We start from the raw sequence: 18,371 nt of genomic DNA on the forward strand, positions 1-18,371 counted from the left end.
TGAGTCAAATGAAACGAAGACGTAGCTATGGGAGTGATTTTTTTTCATGCTCAAGTAGAGGTTGTGTTGTTTAAATTCTAGTCAATGGTCTTAAAATCTTGAATCTCAACCAGGCGTGATGGTTTATGCCTGTAATTCAAGCACTTTGGGAGGTCGAGGCGGGTGGATCATGAGGTCAAGAGATCAAAACCATCCTGGCCAACATGGTGAAACCTTGTCTCTACTGAAAGTATAAAAATTAGCGGGGTGTGGTGGTGCATGCCTGTAGTCCCAGCCACTCGGGAGACTGAGGCAAGAGAATCGCTTGAACCCGGGAGGGGGAGGTTTCAGTGAGCTGACATCTGTCACTTCACTCCAGCCTGGTGATGGAACTAGACTCTCTCTCAAAACAAACAAACAAACAAATGAATCTCTTCAAAGTTTTTGAACTTTGTAGAGTTTTTGCTTAGGCTGTGGGACTGACCAAGAAGTTTTCAATGATTGCTAGTGGGCATTCTCAGGAAGCAAGTAGCTGCTCAGGACAAGGGGAAAAAAGATGCAACTTGTAATGCTTATACATTATACAAAAAGCAATGTGAAAATACTTGACAATTATATTGATCAATGAAGAAAATTAAGAAATATTTCACATGATGCCCCTTTGATACCAAGATCTAGAAAGTTTGTAATTTGTTAAACGAAGAAACAACAATAAGATTTTTATAAAAATTTTTATACAGATTAAGAAAACATTTTCCATAGGGAAAATCGCTTTCAATGAAAGTCTCAAATCAAACCATAATAGATAAAGGAATAGTATTAAAGGAAAACCTTGAGGTCAGCAAAGTAACTGAGACAATGGTTTGATTGTAGGACTATTTAAGAGATAGGCAGATGTTATTTTAGATTATTTTGCTAGTATTTTGACAACTCAAGGAACAGGGAAAAAATCTAAAGGCTGAAAAGATTAGATTATGTTTTTCAAAAGAAAGGGATAAAATTGAATATTATCTAGCCATCGAAAGAGATAAAATTCTGATACATGCTACAACACGGATGAACCTGAAAGCATTATGCTGTTAAATAAGCCAGACGCAAAAGGACAAATACTGTATTATCCCACTTTATATGAGGTACATAGAATAGAGAAATTCACAGAGACAGAAAGTAGAATAGAGGTTACTCAGGGCTGTGGACAGTGAGAATGGGAAGTTAGTGTTTAACGGGCACAGTTTCTACCTGGGATGATGAAAATGTTAAGGAAATAATGGTGATATTTACACAACATTGTGAATGTACTTAATGTCACTGAATTTTATACTTAAAATGGTTAAAATAATAAATTTTACATTATATAGATTTATTCTAATAAAAATTAAAGTTAGAAAAATTTCAGAAATAAAGGGGAAATTCTTAGTAATTCAAGTCAGTTTAGCATGCGTTATTCCTAGATATTCAAGACAGGAGATCTTGAACTATCCAGGCTAGCCACATAAACTGGTTATCTGGGATGGAAAGTTCTATGTGATGTCCAATTGCCGGATAAACTTATCAGTATGCCATGAAAAAACTATCACTTCATCTAGAGCTCTGTGTAAATAATGAGAATTGTTCCACAGGGTTTTTTCCGGGAAACACAACTATTTAATGTATTTATCAAGACGTGTTACTTCCCAAGGGAGCAGGATGCAGCCTCCCATTCATGAATGGGGACCTTGAACTGAACACGCTTCCATTTCTTTCTTCTGGCGACCAGAAAGCTCAAACAAAACATGATGTTCAGCAACCAGACTCGTCTTAGGGTTGGCATATTTCTATTCTCCTATTTCACTGTGGGATGTAAAAATTGTATATTGCGGTGGCTCACGCCTGGAATCCCAGCACTTTGGGAGGCTGAGGCAGGCGGATCACGAGGTCAGGAGATCGAGACCATCCTGGCTAACACAGTGAAACCCCACCTCTACTAAAAATACAAAAAATTAGCCTGGTGTTTTGGTGGGTGCCTGTAGCCCCAGCTACTCAGGAGGCTGAGGCAGGAGAATGGCATAAGTAAACCAGGAGGCAGAGCTTGCAATGAGCCCAGATCTTGCCACTGCACTCCAGCCCAGGCAACAGAGCGAGATTCCTTCTCAAAGAAAAAAAAAAAAATTGTATATTGCCTCCAATTCTTTGTGAAAAGAGGTGGGCTGTAAATACGTAACAACATAAAAATAGTTGGATCAGTGACATTGTATCTAGTACTATGGGTATCCTCACTAAGTTTGTAAAGCATGGCTAGCATGTGTGATTTGAATGAGTTGGTGGACCTTTCTTCAATTCGACTAAACACACACACGTGTGCACCCACACAGCTTCTTAGCACAATGCTTTGGTATTAGTTCCTTGGTCTCTCCTCTTGGGGAGTTTACAATTTGGTCAGAGAAATAAGCTTTTTTACCCATCATTTGAATTGTTAGATGAACTAAACCAGCTATTAAAGAAGCAAAAAAAAAAAAAAAAAAAAAAAGATTGATTGCAAAAAATGATAATATTTAATAAGCGCAACTGCTTCTGAAAACAAAATGAAACACAAAACATGCCATTACTTTGAATGCGGACAATCTGCAGGAATATTTATATATTAAAAAAATAAAATTATAATTGAAAAATTTTTCTATCCAGGGTGGGGCCGCTGCTAATTTGACGTTGCCGGTTGTTTTGAAATCACTGCTTACTCTGTTGGCTTGTTTCTCTTAATCAGACCTTGAGAGCTTAATCTGATGATTACAAGTCATTACTTCTATGTTTGTGACTACAGGTTGCATCACCCATTTCCAGTGTTCAAAACTCAATCCACTGGACCAATTTAGAAGAAAGTGTTGAACTAGATGAGTGGACTGTGGAATTATTACTGAAGCCCTTTCTAGCAGTCAAAGCCTAGAATTAATTATATGGAAATACAAAGTTTAGAATTAGAGGAGACCTTAGGAGTAATTGGTTTTTATCCTCTGATTTGATAAAGAAGGTCTTCAATGCCCGGTGTCTGAAGTCTAACTAGTGAGGGACAAAGTCAGGGTTAAAAACCCAGCTCTTTTGTTTTCTCAGCTGAACTATGATGTACTTGGGAATGGACACCCCTGTGTATCAGTCTTCACCCTCTAATTCCGAGAAGCGGGCCTATGTGGCAGACTGTGCAGGCCCCAGTGCTAAGAACAGTTCTCTCTTCTGGAACACTGAAATGTCAGTTCCAACACTGAGAAAATAAAGGCTCACTCCTTTCATTTCTCATTTAACATTTCCTTCCTGCAGAAGCCCACGAGTACACAAAGTGATGAGGAAGAAACGTAATGAATGAATTCCCAGCTCCCGTGTAGAGGAATAATTAATCCATTTGCTTCTCATTCTGATCTGCATCTCCCTTAAAATGTATTTAGTGGAGTCGAGCAGATGCCCTCTACAGAGGGTCTTCCTCATAACGAAGTCACAGCCCGGAGAGCCAGGGTCTCGCAGCCGAACTCTGCAGGCCAACGGGGGGACTGCAGAAGCCCTTGAACACATATGTTCTTTTTACTAAAACCTTGACCTTCCAGAATTAACTCGAAATTACACTCGAGTATTTCCACCCTGCAGTGTTTGACTTTCTGAACGGTGTGCATATTTTTCTCTCAATCAAAAATATACAAAATCACAGAAGTTGTATGAATGTGAGGAATAATGCAGAAGATAATTCTAATTGAGAAAACTGTCATTAAAAGTTTGAAACTAAAAAGTAGGCCATTTTTACGGCCTAGATGCCCAGTAAGGAGATAAATGTATCCATTGTTTAGCTTACTTGTTACAATTTTTGCAACCATTTCATTCGGCTGTGAATGTTAGAAAACCCAGGCAACCGAAGGGTTAATATCTGGCATTTTTTGTTTTTGGAATTGTCTCTGTCATAGTTCTGTAAGTCTCCGGGAAACATACTCAGCCCCACTCATATTTCATTGACTTGTGACAGTTTTAATATGTGCTACTAATGCTAATAAAAGTAAAGCAAAATAAGCCAAGGGGGTCAAAAACAAAGATCAATTTCAAGATCTCAAATATATTTCAGGACCTGGAATAATGCTTTGTACATAATATGTGGTCAACAAATATTACTCCTTTCTTTCTAACTTCAAATATCACTTTTTTCTGATATTTGAAGACAGACAAAATGAACATTTGAAGACATGAATAAATATATTCATGTTCATTCTGTCTTCTGAACTACTTATTTTAACCTATTCTCCTTAACTTCCTTTTTTCTTTAACTTGTCCCTGTGAATTACTTTCACTGAGTTTCTTTCTTCTTATTGATGCTAGGTTTAGAAAATTGGTGAGAAGTAACATGATTGATTGACTCATCATACTTGCCTCTAAATGATTTTTCAATCTCCATTCCCGAAGAGTATCCTAAATTGTGCTATTCTTGTAATCAGATGGTCGGGGAATAAATCTTCCAGGGAATGTGGAGTCGAAGTAGAGCTGAGTTATCCCTAAATGGACAGAGTGGTGGAGGTCGGGGGTAGACTTTCATGCCTGGGATTTCCCCCAGAATTCTAGCTTCAAGTCTGAGGCTATTTTATAATATATTAACTCAATGAGTTATTCTCATTACATACTCAAATGAACTTGGGCCAAATAACAGAATGATAAGCCAAAAATAAAACCCAAAACATGACTGTTATGTTTCAGGAACAGAAGAACTGATCTGACTTCTATTAGAGACACCGGGTCTGGCACTGGAAGTTGGTCAAAGGAGGAGCCCTGCACATATGGTTTGTAGATTTTATTGATTTTGTCACAAGGAGAAGGGCTTGTCATTTGCCAGGCGAACTGGAACTCCTTTGTGAATTTACATGAATTTTTAACTAAAGTAAGGGTCTATATATTTTTTTCTCATCTGTTTTCAAAGGGTGGGAGAGATAGAGCTTACCAAACAATATTTTTTTTAGCACCTACTAAAGTGCCAGGGACTACTGTAGTTGTTGACAATTTTCTGGCATTCTATGACCTTGTCACTATCACCATGTTCACTACTTTTACTATGTTACTAAAAATTGGGTAATAAACTTGAATACAATAAGTTGTCACTATGTTTTAACAATATATATCAGTCAAAATGATAAACTGATGAAATGATAATCACACTTTAATTCCCCTATGTCTTTTATTTTTCTAAACCTTTTTCTGTATCAACTTTTAATGGTTAACATTCATATATTTGTTAATTAACATTTGCATATTTATTATTTGCATGTGTTATTGATATTTACATATTTGATTGTTCATATTTGCATATGTAAATATTTAAACACTTTTCCTATCAATTAATCTACTATATATTTCTAAGAAGCCAGCAGTATCATTTTTGTTTTATAAATCAATAAGACCACAATAATCTGTGTAGGTTATCACTGGATATCAAACTTGCTAACTTCCTTAGTTAGAAAGGAGAGAAGGAGTAGAGGAAGGTGCCTTTGGCTGGGATAGGTCAGGAATCAACATGAGGCAGAGTTTAACAACGTTTCAATTATGAAGTGAATGAATAATATTATGAAGTCTCATGAAAATTATAATAAATTATTTCAGAGAACAGGAAGGGCAATGCAAATGAAAATCCCATAATATTTATCCCATCCCCATTGACTATGCAAGCGTTGAATTTTGGAAAATTAACTTCGACACACTAAAAAGAAGTTCACTTATTTTATTTTTAAAATCCAATCCGAACATGTTTCAAAAAAACACTTTTTTTTCTTAACTTTGTATGTGCATGACGCTTGCAGGTGCTAATAATTGACAGATCACTTTGGACTGAGCAATCAACGAAGTGCCACAAGTGTGTCTACTAATTTTATGAGAGGGAGCAAGAGTTCAGGGTCTTTTCTAAATATCACAGAAGTCACATCTGGGGCTTCTCCAAAGTGATCTCTAATGTTCTATGAGTTAGAGGGATACAAGATATTTTGAAGAAAATAAATTTACCTCATTAACTATTGTTATTGCTATATATGAATTTTAAAAACCATGTCTTCTCAAATTTAAATGTGACTGTAGATATTAAATGCTTTCCCATGAGATGAGATTACGAGCAGTGTCAGTAGCTGGGCACCTTGTTCTCTAAGTTGGTAACAATTTTCCTTCACTGCTTCTGTCAGTTCTACCTAGTTTTTAGTAGACTGTATCTATTGCAGGGAGAAATGAGAAATTTCCAGTGCTCAAATTCAGTGAAGAAGGTCATTGAAAACATTTTAAATGTGGTTGGAGGTAATTTCTTCCACTGAAAACTCCTCAGAGAATTTCTTTTTCCATCTTCCTTCCTTCCTCCCTCCCTTTCTCTACTTTATCTCCCTCCTCCCACTTTCTTTCTTTTTGCCTGTGCAGTTCATTATACAAATGGTACTGAATATTATTCTTCTGAATTTATGTCACTTGACTGTGTTGATTTCTGCAGGTTGACCCGTATATTTCTGCACGTGGACTTGTCAGATAGGAACAGTCTTGCTCTTCTATGCCAGAGAGATATTTACTGGGATAACACACACAGTATCAAGGAGCTGCCAATGTGGCAATCCCACTTGCATCTGAAACTACGTGAGGAGTTGATTCGTAACTGTGAAATGAGAATAGACTAGAACTCTACCCTTCCACTAGATGAGAAATGCAGCCTGCCAAGGACAGAGGGAACACTGATTAGGTCATAGACCAAGAGACAAAGAGCATTCATATTATAGATAGATAGATAGATAGATAGATAGATAGATAGATAGATAGATAGATAGATACAAAGATAAGTATGTAGGTAGGTAGGTAGGTAGGTAGACACACAGATAGGTAGATAGGTGGACACGTAGGTAGGCAGATGGATGGATGGATGCACGCATGCATGAAGGGATGGATGGATAGATAGATGATTTGATAGATGGATAGGTATATAGATGGATGGAAGGACTATGTATAAATAGATGAATGAATGGACAGATGAGCCCTCATCTTATTAAGAAATAAATAAGGAAGACAACGTATTATAAAATATTAGAAAAAAAGCTTATTTGGGACTACTTAAGGTAAACTCTCAGCATTTGCAAGTGTGGAAATAAAGAATCAACTACCAAAAACAATAAAGGTCATAACCAAAACAGCATCCCAGAGTAGAACGATGCACTACACTATGAAACTAAAGAGCAGAATAGGTTAAGACACAGACATACATTTTGATTAGACCATAGACCAGACTATCCTTGATGGACTGCTAAGAACTTTCCCAATTCCATTTCTCCCTCTTCTCTTTTCTCTTCCTTTTCCTGCCCCCCCCTCATTTTCTTTCCTTCCCCCTCTATTTTTATATCAACCCAATTATACAATATGTTACCTATATACATACCTACCCAACCATTCACCCAAATATAATGATATGCAGCCTTGTATATAAGTTAAACACACAGCCAGATGTCCATCATTCTCAAACTAGGTTCAGTCATTTTCAGTGAATTCTTTCATGATCTTCATCAGAGCAGACAACTAGAATGTGTGGAGCCTACCTAAGGACTGAACAATATGTCTGGTGCCTACCATAAATCCACCCAGTAAGTAACAGCCCTTATGTCAGGTGTCTCATTTCAAATTAGTACCACCACAACGTGCATCAGGAACCTGAAACATGTTTAGCAGGAATGACAGAAACAGCCATACGCCTACACTAGGCTCCTTCCTTTCCACACTACCACCAAACCCTGTCTTCAGTCTGGGCAATCTGCATCCATCTAGAAGACTGCATTTTCCAGCCTCCATGCAGTAGATGCGGCTATTTGACAACCTCTTGGCCACTGGTGTATAAGCAAAGCAGCACGTGGTACCTCCTTAAGGCCTTCTTCAAGGAAGGGCCCACCCTTCTTTGTTCCTTCCTCTTGCTGTAGGCCTGGAAGAGAGATGTGATGACTGGAGCTCCAGGTGCTGTCTTGGACTTGATTCAATACCATAGGGGTGGGTGGTTAAAGGGCTGGAAAGAAACCCCAGTGACATCATGGAGCTGCTGTGATGCTGGGGGATTTGCCATAAGTGAGAAAAGCAATCCCTGTATGTTTAAGTCACAATTTTTTGGCAATCTCTTGATATGGATAAACATGAATGCTGACTCATAGAGGAGGTAAAGCTAAATATTAAAAAAAACTAAATAAAGTACTAATTAACAGAGTTTCTCTGCTTCTAATTTTTCAATTAGTATGAAACAAAAGATAGCTATAAAAAAGCATCTGCTGTAATTGGATTATTTTGTATCTTCCACCCTTATTTTTTTATATCCAATCTAAGTTGCTTAGATTTAATAAAAAAATATTGCATTTAAATTTGTCATTCAGTATTATTTTTGTCATGCATTGCTATTATGTATCACCTTTATTCAACTCAAATCCCGCTTCAGACATAAAGTCTTATAGGAAGAAAAAGTTGTTTCCCCTCTAAAATCCAACAGTACTTAAGCCACTCCTTTGACATGTACATTTTTATACATTTCACTAGATCACAAACTCCTGGAAGGCAAGACCTGTGTATGTTACACAGCTCACAGGCAAATGATTGATATACAATGGGTTTTAGGTAAGTATTTATTGATATTTGTGGTTATATATACATATATATCTTATATAAAATATACTTTCCAATAACTCTGAGAAACGATAAAATTGCTATTAATAATATAATTATTTCTTTATTTTTCTTTGACCAGTTTCCTTCACGGTTCCGATTATTTCCTAAAGGAGAAATATAAAGACCTAAAATATATGACCTTGCAAATCAAGGATAATAAAATCTATGAATATCTGAAATCCTAAAACTTTTAAATGCTATTAATAAAGACATCAAAATTCTGTTCAAAATACTTTGCATATCTAATGTTCTTAACAAAACATGCATTTCAAGCAGAAGTTTTAAGGGTTTTAAATCACAGATTTTCACAGCACTTCCTTCCGGCAGCTGATGAAAATTGGATAATATACAATCAGAACACTTTTTCTACACATTTTAAATTGATTGAAAAATAGAAACAGATTTAACATTCAAAAAAACACATTTGCAACCGTTATGTAAAAATGGCTTGATCTGATTTAGTAGATACTAGGTATAGAAACTTAGAGCTGACAGCATTCTTTGGGATGTTTTAAAACAGAGGAAATGTATTACGGCACCCAAGCTGCCACTCTCTCAAAATAAGTGCCTCTGACTAACAGCTTGAATCTTCTATAAGGTCTATCATAAAAGAAAACCTTCCACTTAATGAAAGGTGTTCCCCATATTTCATGGTAGGTACAAGTCTGCCATTAAATAGGTTATAAATAGTTTCAAAATAAAAACATAAAAGTAATAAATTGGCAAACATGAGATATATGGAAATACAACATATTTGCATAAGATTTGAAAGTTCAACATTTATTACTGCCTCAATATGATATATAACTTGGAAATTGAAAAATAACTAGATAGCCATTCAAGTTGTCAGTCTGCATTAACTAGGTGTATATTCAAAGAAAATAAATAACGAACAAGAGCGTTTGTCTTATATCATGATTACTAAGCTATCAAGGCATTGACTGTATGGCCAGAAATATAGTCCAGAGGACATCGTACCTTTATAAAGAAGACGAGGCATATTTGTAGCCAAAGATACCACATTTACTTTCAAATGCTGTTTTCCTGAAGTAATTCATTCTTTTCCAAAGGCAAGGAAATATGGGACAGTTTTCTCGGCATATTTTCTTTTTCTGTGGGATGTTTGGGCATATTCAAGTTATTATGTGTTTTTCATAAGGCCAGATAATGATAGCTGAAATGTAAATCACTAAGTTTGTCAGAGGAACTGAGAACAGAAGCTCCAGAATTAAGAACTTCTCCCCTCAATAATACTTTAAGGCCTCTGTCCATTGGCATATTTGTACCAAGCCAAGGCTCTGAACGTAGAGTCCACGCAGGAAATTCCATCAACTAAGGCGAGGAAGATCAATGTGTTGTCTTTTGACTTATTGAGAAGGAGAAATTTGTGAATAAATGGGATGTGTTTTTCCTACTCTAAGAAATTTTCTAATAAAAGTATGGTTTGTGTTGTGCAGTTTATTTCTCAAAGACACATTCTGACTACATTTAAAACCTATTTCAGAGTGTTAGAGAATGAAGAGGTAGGTTGTATGAAGACTTACAAACTGGTAAAAAAAAAAAAAAAAAAAAAAAGGTTCCTAAAGAAGAAACAACAACATTAAATTTGGAAAAGATAAACTGAATATGAAAAACTATTGACTAATGAAGGTAAATTTAGACTATAGGATTCTCTAACAAATCACTATTTATAAATAGGATAGCCAGGCCATTTATTACAAAAGTGAGGATAGTTTTGAGAGTGAAATTAATAATAGGCATTAACTGGGACTACATTAGGCAAACAGGAGACATATCCGTCTTATTTATGAGAGATTGGTGGATATTTTATTTGGCTAGATTTGAAGATGATGAGATGTCCTTTTTTTACTCTACCAAAATGTGAACAGAGACTTGCTGCAATTATTTTGTCTATCGTTTAAAAACAGGGCCAAACAGAAGCACTTCAACACATGGCCATGAAGGAATAACTGGCCCTAGATGTGTTCTCCCATCCTAAACAACAATAAAACTGGACACAGTATATACAATAACTGTATGGAGGCGATGAACAACAGCCAGTGCAGGACGGATCTTTGAGAGAAGAGAAGCACATAAAGGAAACTCTATATTTGTCCTGGCTCCCTGCCTTGTGGCAGTTTCCAGATTGCATGCAAAGAAGTAGAGCCAAAGTAGAGCACTGTGTTAACATTAAACAGAGGAGGCGGAGATCAGCCACCAGGGCTGCTGTAGCATCTGGAACGTGCCTGGTAGGGTACCAGAAAGGAGGGCGGTGCAGGGTAGGGATAGGAGAAAGGGGGAGAAGTCTGTATGGAGTCTCTCTGGGTCCTTGGCTAAGACTTGTGTTGTACAAATGGAGGGCAAGATTCCATGTGATCAAGCAGGCACTGGCTATTCTTTATGAGGCAGAGAGCTAATCTCTCTATCTCTTTTATCATGCAGGATGGAGAGAAGCTGAAGCCAACCCAGTCTGAGTGGTAAGAGTGAAAGAGAGACATTTTATAATAATAAAAGTCTTCATTGATTAGGAACTTAGAACAAGCTCCAACAACAGGTATGTGTGTATGCACCTAATAACAGAGATTCAAAAATGTGTGAAGCGAATGTCGACAGAAGAAAAAAGGGAAATTGACAAAAATCACACTAATAGTTAGACATTTTTGACACTTTTTTCTCAGTATTTTGTAGAATAAGTAGATAAAAAATTGTTAGAATAAAGAAAATGTCAACCACATGATCAACCAGATTAAATAAATTGATACTTATAAAACACCATACTCGGCCGGGTGCAGTGGTTCACACCCATAATCTCAGCACTTTGGGAGGCCGAGGCAGGTGGATCACCTGAGGTCAGTAGTTTGAGACCAGCCTGGCCAGCATGGAAAAACTCCATCTCTAATCAAAATATAAAAATTAGGCTGGGCTCAGTGGCTCACGCCTATAATCCCAGCACTTTGGGAGGACGAGGTGGGCAGATCACCAGGTCAGGATATTGAGACCAGTGAAACCCTGTCTCTACTAAAAATACAAAAATTAGCTGGGCCTGGTGGTGCGTGCCTGTAGTCTCAGCTACTCTGGAGGCTGAGGTCAGAGAATCGCTTGAACCTGGGATGGGGAGGTTGCAGTGAGCCGAGATCGTACCACTGCACTTCAGCCTGGGTGACAGAATGAGACGCCATCTCAAAACAAAACCAACCAACCAACCAACCAACACAAAAACAAAAAACCACACGCACACCATACTCAGTAACTTCAGAGAATACATTTCTTTCAAATGCACTTAAAACATTTGCCAAGATAGATCTTGTGCTGATGCTGGGCTATAAAATAGAATGTCTCAATAAATTTCCAAAGACAGAAACCTCACAAAGTATCTCTCCAATGACAGTGGAATTCAATTACATATTAATAAGAATAGGAGATAGAGAAAATCCCCAAATATTTGGAAATAAAACAACATGCCTCGAAATAATGCATAACGAAATAATAAATCATAAGAGAAATTAGAAGATATTTTGAGTTAAATGATGATAAAAACACCATGAATAAAAATTTATGGAATGCAGTTAAAGCAGAGATTCAAGGAAAATTTGTAGCATTAAAATATGTATATTAGGCTGGGCCCGGTGGCTCATGCCTGTAACCCCAGCACTCTGGGAGGCCGAGGAAGGCAGATCACCTGAGGTCAGGAGTTTGAGACCAGCCTCGCCAACATGGTGAAACCCCATCTCTACTAAAAATGCAAACATTAGCTGGGCGTGGTGGCATGATCTCAGCTACTCAGGAGACCGAGTCAGGAGAATCGCTTGAACCCAGGAGGTGGAGGCTGCAGTGAGTCGAGATCTTGCCACTGCACTCCAGCCTGGGTGACAAAGCAAGACTCCATCTGGGGAAAAACAAAACAAAACAAAAAAACCCTTATATTAGAAGAGAAGTAAGACTTAAAGCTAATAATTTTAATTACCTCCTAAGTATCTGGAAAAAGAAGATCACATAAGAATCAAAGTAAGAAAATGAAAGGAAATAGTAAAAATACGGGAATTAAGGTAATTAATTAAGAAAAAATAAAGAAAATCAACAAATCCAAACGTTGATACTACGTGTTTTTTATAAGGCCAGGTGGTGAGAGCTGAAATGTAAATGAGTAAGTTTGTTAGAGGAGCTGAGAAGAAAGGCTCCAGAAGTAAGAACGAGTCTGATCTCCTCCTCCCAGTATCACCTCAATGCCTCTGTCCATTCTCATACTGGCACCAAGGCTAATAAAACTAATGGACCCAGCAAGACTGATCAAGAAAGAAATCTGAAAATACAAATAATCCATATCAAAAATGAAAGAGGGAATATGATCACAATTCATAGAGACATTCAAAGGATAATAAAGAAATATGAACATTTGTGTAAATACACTTTACAACTTAAATAAAATAAGTATATTGAACGACACTGTTTGTCACATCGACACATAGAGGGGAACTACACACACCGGGGCCTATCAGAAGGCAGGGGGTGGGAGGAGGTGGAGGATCAGGAAAAATAACTAATGGATACTGGGCTTAATACCTGGGTGATGAAATAATCTGTACAACAAACCCTCATGACACAAGTTTATCTATGTAACAAACCTGCACATGTGTCCCTGAACTTAAAATAAAAGTTTAAAAAAAGTAAAACCCTATAAATATTAACACAAAGAGCAGAAAACCTGAATAACTTTATATCTATATAAATATTATATATATATACACACACATATATTTAAATTGCAATTAAAAAGCTCCCCACCAAGATAACTCTAAGCCTACATGGATGCTCTGGTGAGTTTCTATAAAAATTTTATGAAACATATAAATCTACACAAATTATTTAAGAAAACACAAAAGGAGGAAATATTTAAATACCTTCCAACTCATTTAATGAGACCAACAGCATCTTGGTAATAAAACTTGACAAAAATATTTCAACAAAATATAGAAACCAGTATTTCTCCTGAATATAGACATAAATAAGTTTTAACAAAACACTCTCAAGTCAGATCTAGGATTACATAAAATAACCATACATCATGAGCAAATGAGGATTTTATCCCAGGAATGCAAGATGGACTTAGCACTTAAAAAAATCAATTTAATTCACCAAATTATCAGAAAAGGAAGAAAGACCATATAATCATTTCAATGTAGGCAGGAAGGAAAGCTTTTGACAAAACTGAACACCCCTTCATTATAAAACACACTTAACAAAGTAGGAATAAAAAGGAACCTCCTTAGTCTGAGAAAACATCTATGAAAAGTCTGAAGTTAACATCATACTTAATAACAAAATATTGAACATTTTTTCTTCTCCTGAGGTCAGAAATGAGGCATATTGTTCTCACCACTTCTATTCAACATCGTACGGAGAGTCTGAGATAGGACAATAAGTAAAGGGAAAGACATAAAAGGCATAAAGTTTGGAAAAGATGAAATCAAACTCTTTATTCATAGACAAAATGACCGTTTACATAAAAATTCAAAAGAATCTATAAAAAAACTACTAGAGAGTTCTAAACTAAAAAATACAAAATATTAAAAAATATCTAAATAAAAGGAGAGAGTTACCATATTCATGGATTAGAAGACTCAAAATCGTTAAAATAGTCATTTTTCTTCAAATTGAACTAGAGATTCAATGCAATGTCAATCAAAATCTCAACAAGCTCTTTTGTAGAAAATGACTAGTTGATTCTAAGCTATATATGGAATTGTAAAAGATCTAAAATGGCTAGAAAAATTCATGAAAAAGAAGAATAAAATTTGGGACTTATATCACCTGATTTCAAGACTACAATGTTCTTAGTGTGGTATTGATATAGGGATAATAGAATAGATCAATAAAATAGAATAAACAGTTCAGAAATAGACACATATGACCCATCAACTTTCACCAAAATTCCAAAGCTATTCAATTTGAAGTTTTTTTTTTTCTGTATTGAAATAATTGTGTGAACATATAAAAACAAATGCATCTCAACCCCTACTTCACACTATGCATAAAAACTAATTCAAGATCACAGACCCAATTGCATCAAAACTATAAGGATTTTCAAACCTGGTATTGGCAAATATTTTTTAGAGAGGATACAGAAAGCACCAAGAATAAAAATATTGATCAATGTCATCAAATTTTTAAAAGCCTATTTATCATAAGACATTGTTAAGAAATAAGGTAAGTCATTAACTGAATGAAAATATTCATAATACATCTGACATAATACATCTGACAAAGGTCTACCCAAAAGATATTTTAAAGACAAATATCTGAAAAGCAAATACCTGAATACCCAAAAGATATTTTAAAAGCAAGTCAGACAAGCATATCTAATGGGCAAAGGACTCAAATAGACACTCCAAAAAAGGCAGACTCATGAATGGCTAATAAGCACATGAAAATATGCATCATTAGTCATGAGGATAATGTAAATTTAAAGCCACAGTGAGATCACAAGAAAGCTAAAACCAAGAATAATAATAACACCAGTTGTTATTTGGGACAAATGGAACTCTCATACATTTCTGGTGAGAGTGTAAAATGGGACAAAGGCTTGAAAATACTGCTAGACAGTGTGTCAAAAGCTAACCAGAAATTTTACTCCTTGGTATTATCCCAAGAGAAATGAACACATATGTCCACAGAAAGACTTTTACAAAAATGTTCATGACAGCTTGATTCATAGTATCTAAAACTTGGAAATAACCCAAATGTACGGGAGGCGAATGATTAAAAAGTTGTGGCATATTAATCAATGAAATACTATTCAAGAGTAAAAAATACATGTATGACTACTGTCATACTCAACAACAGGCATGGAACTGAAAAACATCATGTTGAACGAAAGAAGCCAGAAGCAGAAAAGCACACGTTGTATGATTACCTTTCAACGAAGGTTAAGGGTAGGTAAAACCAACCTTCATGATAGACAGAACAGTGGTTGTTTATTGGTGGTGTTTAAGTAGAATTCACCTTGTCTTTATTACAGAAAAAACTCCTTGTTTTTCACATTAATAGCTCAATGGAATATTTCCATGTGTCTACTTCCGTAATTTCCAACATGTTTTTAAGTTGTGATATTGTCAAATTGTGCATTTTAATGTCAATTTTATTACTTTTATTACTTTTTGAGCATTGTTGTGATATTGTATTTACTTTCTCCTAATTTAGACACAAATCCCATTATGCAGTGACTAGGTCATCTTTCTGTTCTGAAGAATATCAAGCAAATTCTCAGTGCACTCCGTAAATGTTAAGCTTATAAAAATCTCTGCATCTCAAGGTCTTGGTTTAAAAAATTTAAATTTTTAATTTTTGTGGGTACCTAGTAGTTGTATATATTTATGGGTGGTTACATGCGATGTTTAGATGCTGGCAGGAATGTGGAAAACATCATGGAGAAGGGGATATCCATCCCCTCAGCATTTATCCTTTATAGGACAAACAATTCAATTACTGAATACCAATTTTAACTTTACAGCTGACTAACTGCTTTATAACATGCATAACCTTAAAATAATTAGAAGCCTCCTAGATCAATTTCAACAAAACTGAGTAGGAATTATTACTTTAAATCCTTTTCTTTTATACATGATTTACATAATGAAAGATAAATTAAATACATGTTTAAGAATATGTAAAGTGACATAGGTATATAGAGGACTGCAAATCCCTCTAAACTGAAGTGTTTCCTGAAATTTAAGAGCAAAGTCAAGAAGTTCTTCTGGGTAACAGGGAATTAATATATAATAGGTAAGATGAGATAAAATATCACACTGTGATTTGCAGATTAATAATGACACTAAATGTAAAGAAATGGTTTAGATGACACATTATTTTTACGAAAGGAACCAGATACCCTAAAATATAAACTAATAATGTAGGATTAGAACCCTAACATTTCAAAATAGTATAAGAAAATTGGTCAGCAACAGTTTTTTTTGGAAGTTTAGGATAGGTAGAAATCCTAATATTAAGTGGAACATTCAAAGTGTTAGGATTTAATTGCTATTTTTTAGGAAGAGGCCTAAAAATTAGCAGGAATCAGGAGGCTGTTGGGAAGGCCTTCTCTGGAATAAATAACTAGAAATGCATTTATCTTTCTTGAAATAAAGAAATGTGATCCTATTTTGTCATTTATTATGCTAAATACAATAAAGTCTTTAAGAAACATGTCATTAAGCTGTTCGCTGATCTACTTCTCTCTTCTTGGTTGCTTTGAGAAACCATGCAAAATCTTCATCCCATATTAATTACCAATTTAATCAGTCAATGCTAAAAGAAAATCTTTTGCTTTAATTATAAAAGGCAGTTGCTGTAAACATTTGATGTGACGAATACCTTTGCTGATCTTGGGCAAGTTGTAATTTATTAAGCACAAATATGAGAACACCACAAGTGGAGGCTTAATCAGCAGTGACCCTCGATTAAAACAGGTGATGTTTGCTGGGGTTTAGAATAATGGTGAGATAATGCCAATTAGTTGTCAAATCATCTGGCAAAACAGCTGTTACATAAATAGAAGATCATTTGGGCTTCTCGTTCATTTTCTCAATTTCGTCTTTTTTAAGTCATTCAAAAAGATAGTTCCTCTGTTTATATAACATTTAAAAGCAGGGGAAATAAATTTGCAGTGTTGGAAGTCATGATCCTGGTTAGCCATGCTGGGGTGAGGGAAGGGAGGTGGGAGGGGGTGTGACTAGAAGGGGCTCGGGGCTGGAGATACCTTTTGGCTTGTGGAGAATACGCTGTTTGTTAACCGGGTCCTGGTTAAGGGATGCGCTCCCTTTGTAAAAATCCAACAAGCTATGTGCTCATGGTTCCCACATTTTCTGCATGTATATTATGCTTCCAAAAAATTTCCCCTAAAATATAAACTATTTCCAGAAATATAGGGAATTACCTCAATATTGTGTCAAAACTGAAAGGTTTTATACAAATGTCTGGAAGAAATAACAGTTTTCTTGAAAACTTTTCCTCAATTCCCTCTATCTCCAAGCAAACATACCAGAACATCTACAATTTTTATTCAATAGGATTTTAAACAAAATGGAGGCATAAACATTAGCCTTGTGCTTACCATCAGATTTAGAAATATATATGCTACTTACCAAAAAGGTGTGTTCTGTCTCACTTTTGTGGCAATTTGTTCATTAGAGTTGCCAAGCAGAGATATTGGCTGTGGTACAAGCCTGGAAAAACAGAACAAATAGAAAAATTGCTATCCTATAAAACATTACTTTTATCGTAAGAGTATACGTCACCTATTTCCTAATGTATTTTTCTGCAGAACTATAAAATGATAACTGGTTTGCTCTGTCATGTAACAAGCAATTACTATCTCTGCATGTACCAGGTGATACGGGAGATGTGTAGCTGTCTATTGTAAAACTTTTTCTTCAAGGAAATTAAGCAAACAAAGACGTGTAATAAATATACCAAACTGGTGAGTATCATAAAGGAGGTACAATCAAATGTTCTGGGAGTTGGGGGGCAGAAGAGGCGACTTCTAACTGGAAGAGGTGGTGATTTTTGGAGGAGGTGGGGCCTAAATGGAGACTGGGGATAGGTATGGTCTTCAAGGTGGTGGGCAGGGCCTGGGACAGGAAGATTGAATGGGGAACAGCCCATGTATGGGGGACAAAATGACCAAGTTACAGAGTTTGAACATAATGGAAACAGGAGGGGAAATTTGATGCGCTTCAGTTTGATTG

At 35.9% G+C, this 18,371-nt stretch overlaps 1 protein-coding gene across 15 annotated transcripts in view; it reads right to left on the reverse strand.

Annotated features, from left to right (window-relative positions):
- Positions 1-18,371, reverse strand: part of LOC105466614 (teneurin transmembrane protein 3) — a 2,765,046-nt gene that overhangs the window by 916,448 nt on the left and 1,830,227 nt on the right. For all 15 annotated transcript variants that reach the window (XM_071092800.1, XM_071092799.1, XM_071092798.1 and 12 more), the window contains one exon: positions 17,769-17,849. The gene's annotated coding sequence lies outside the window, so the exon portion shown is untranslated. The remainder of the gene's footprint in view (positions 1-17,768; positions 17,850-18,371) is intronic.

The sequence above is a fragment of the Macaca nemestrina genome, chromosome 3, assembly GCF_043159975.1.
Source record: "Macaca nemestrina isolate mMacNem1 chromosome 3, mMacNem.hap1, whole genome shotgun sequence".
NCBI classification, from domain to species: Eukaryota; Metazoa; Chordata; class Mammalia; order Primates; family Cercopithecidae; genus Macaca; species Macaca nemestrina.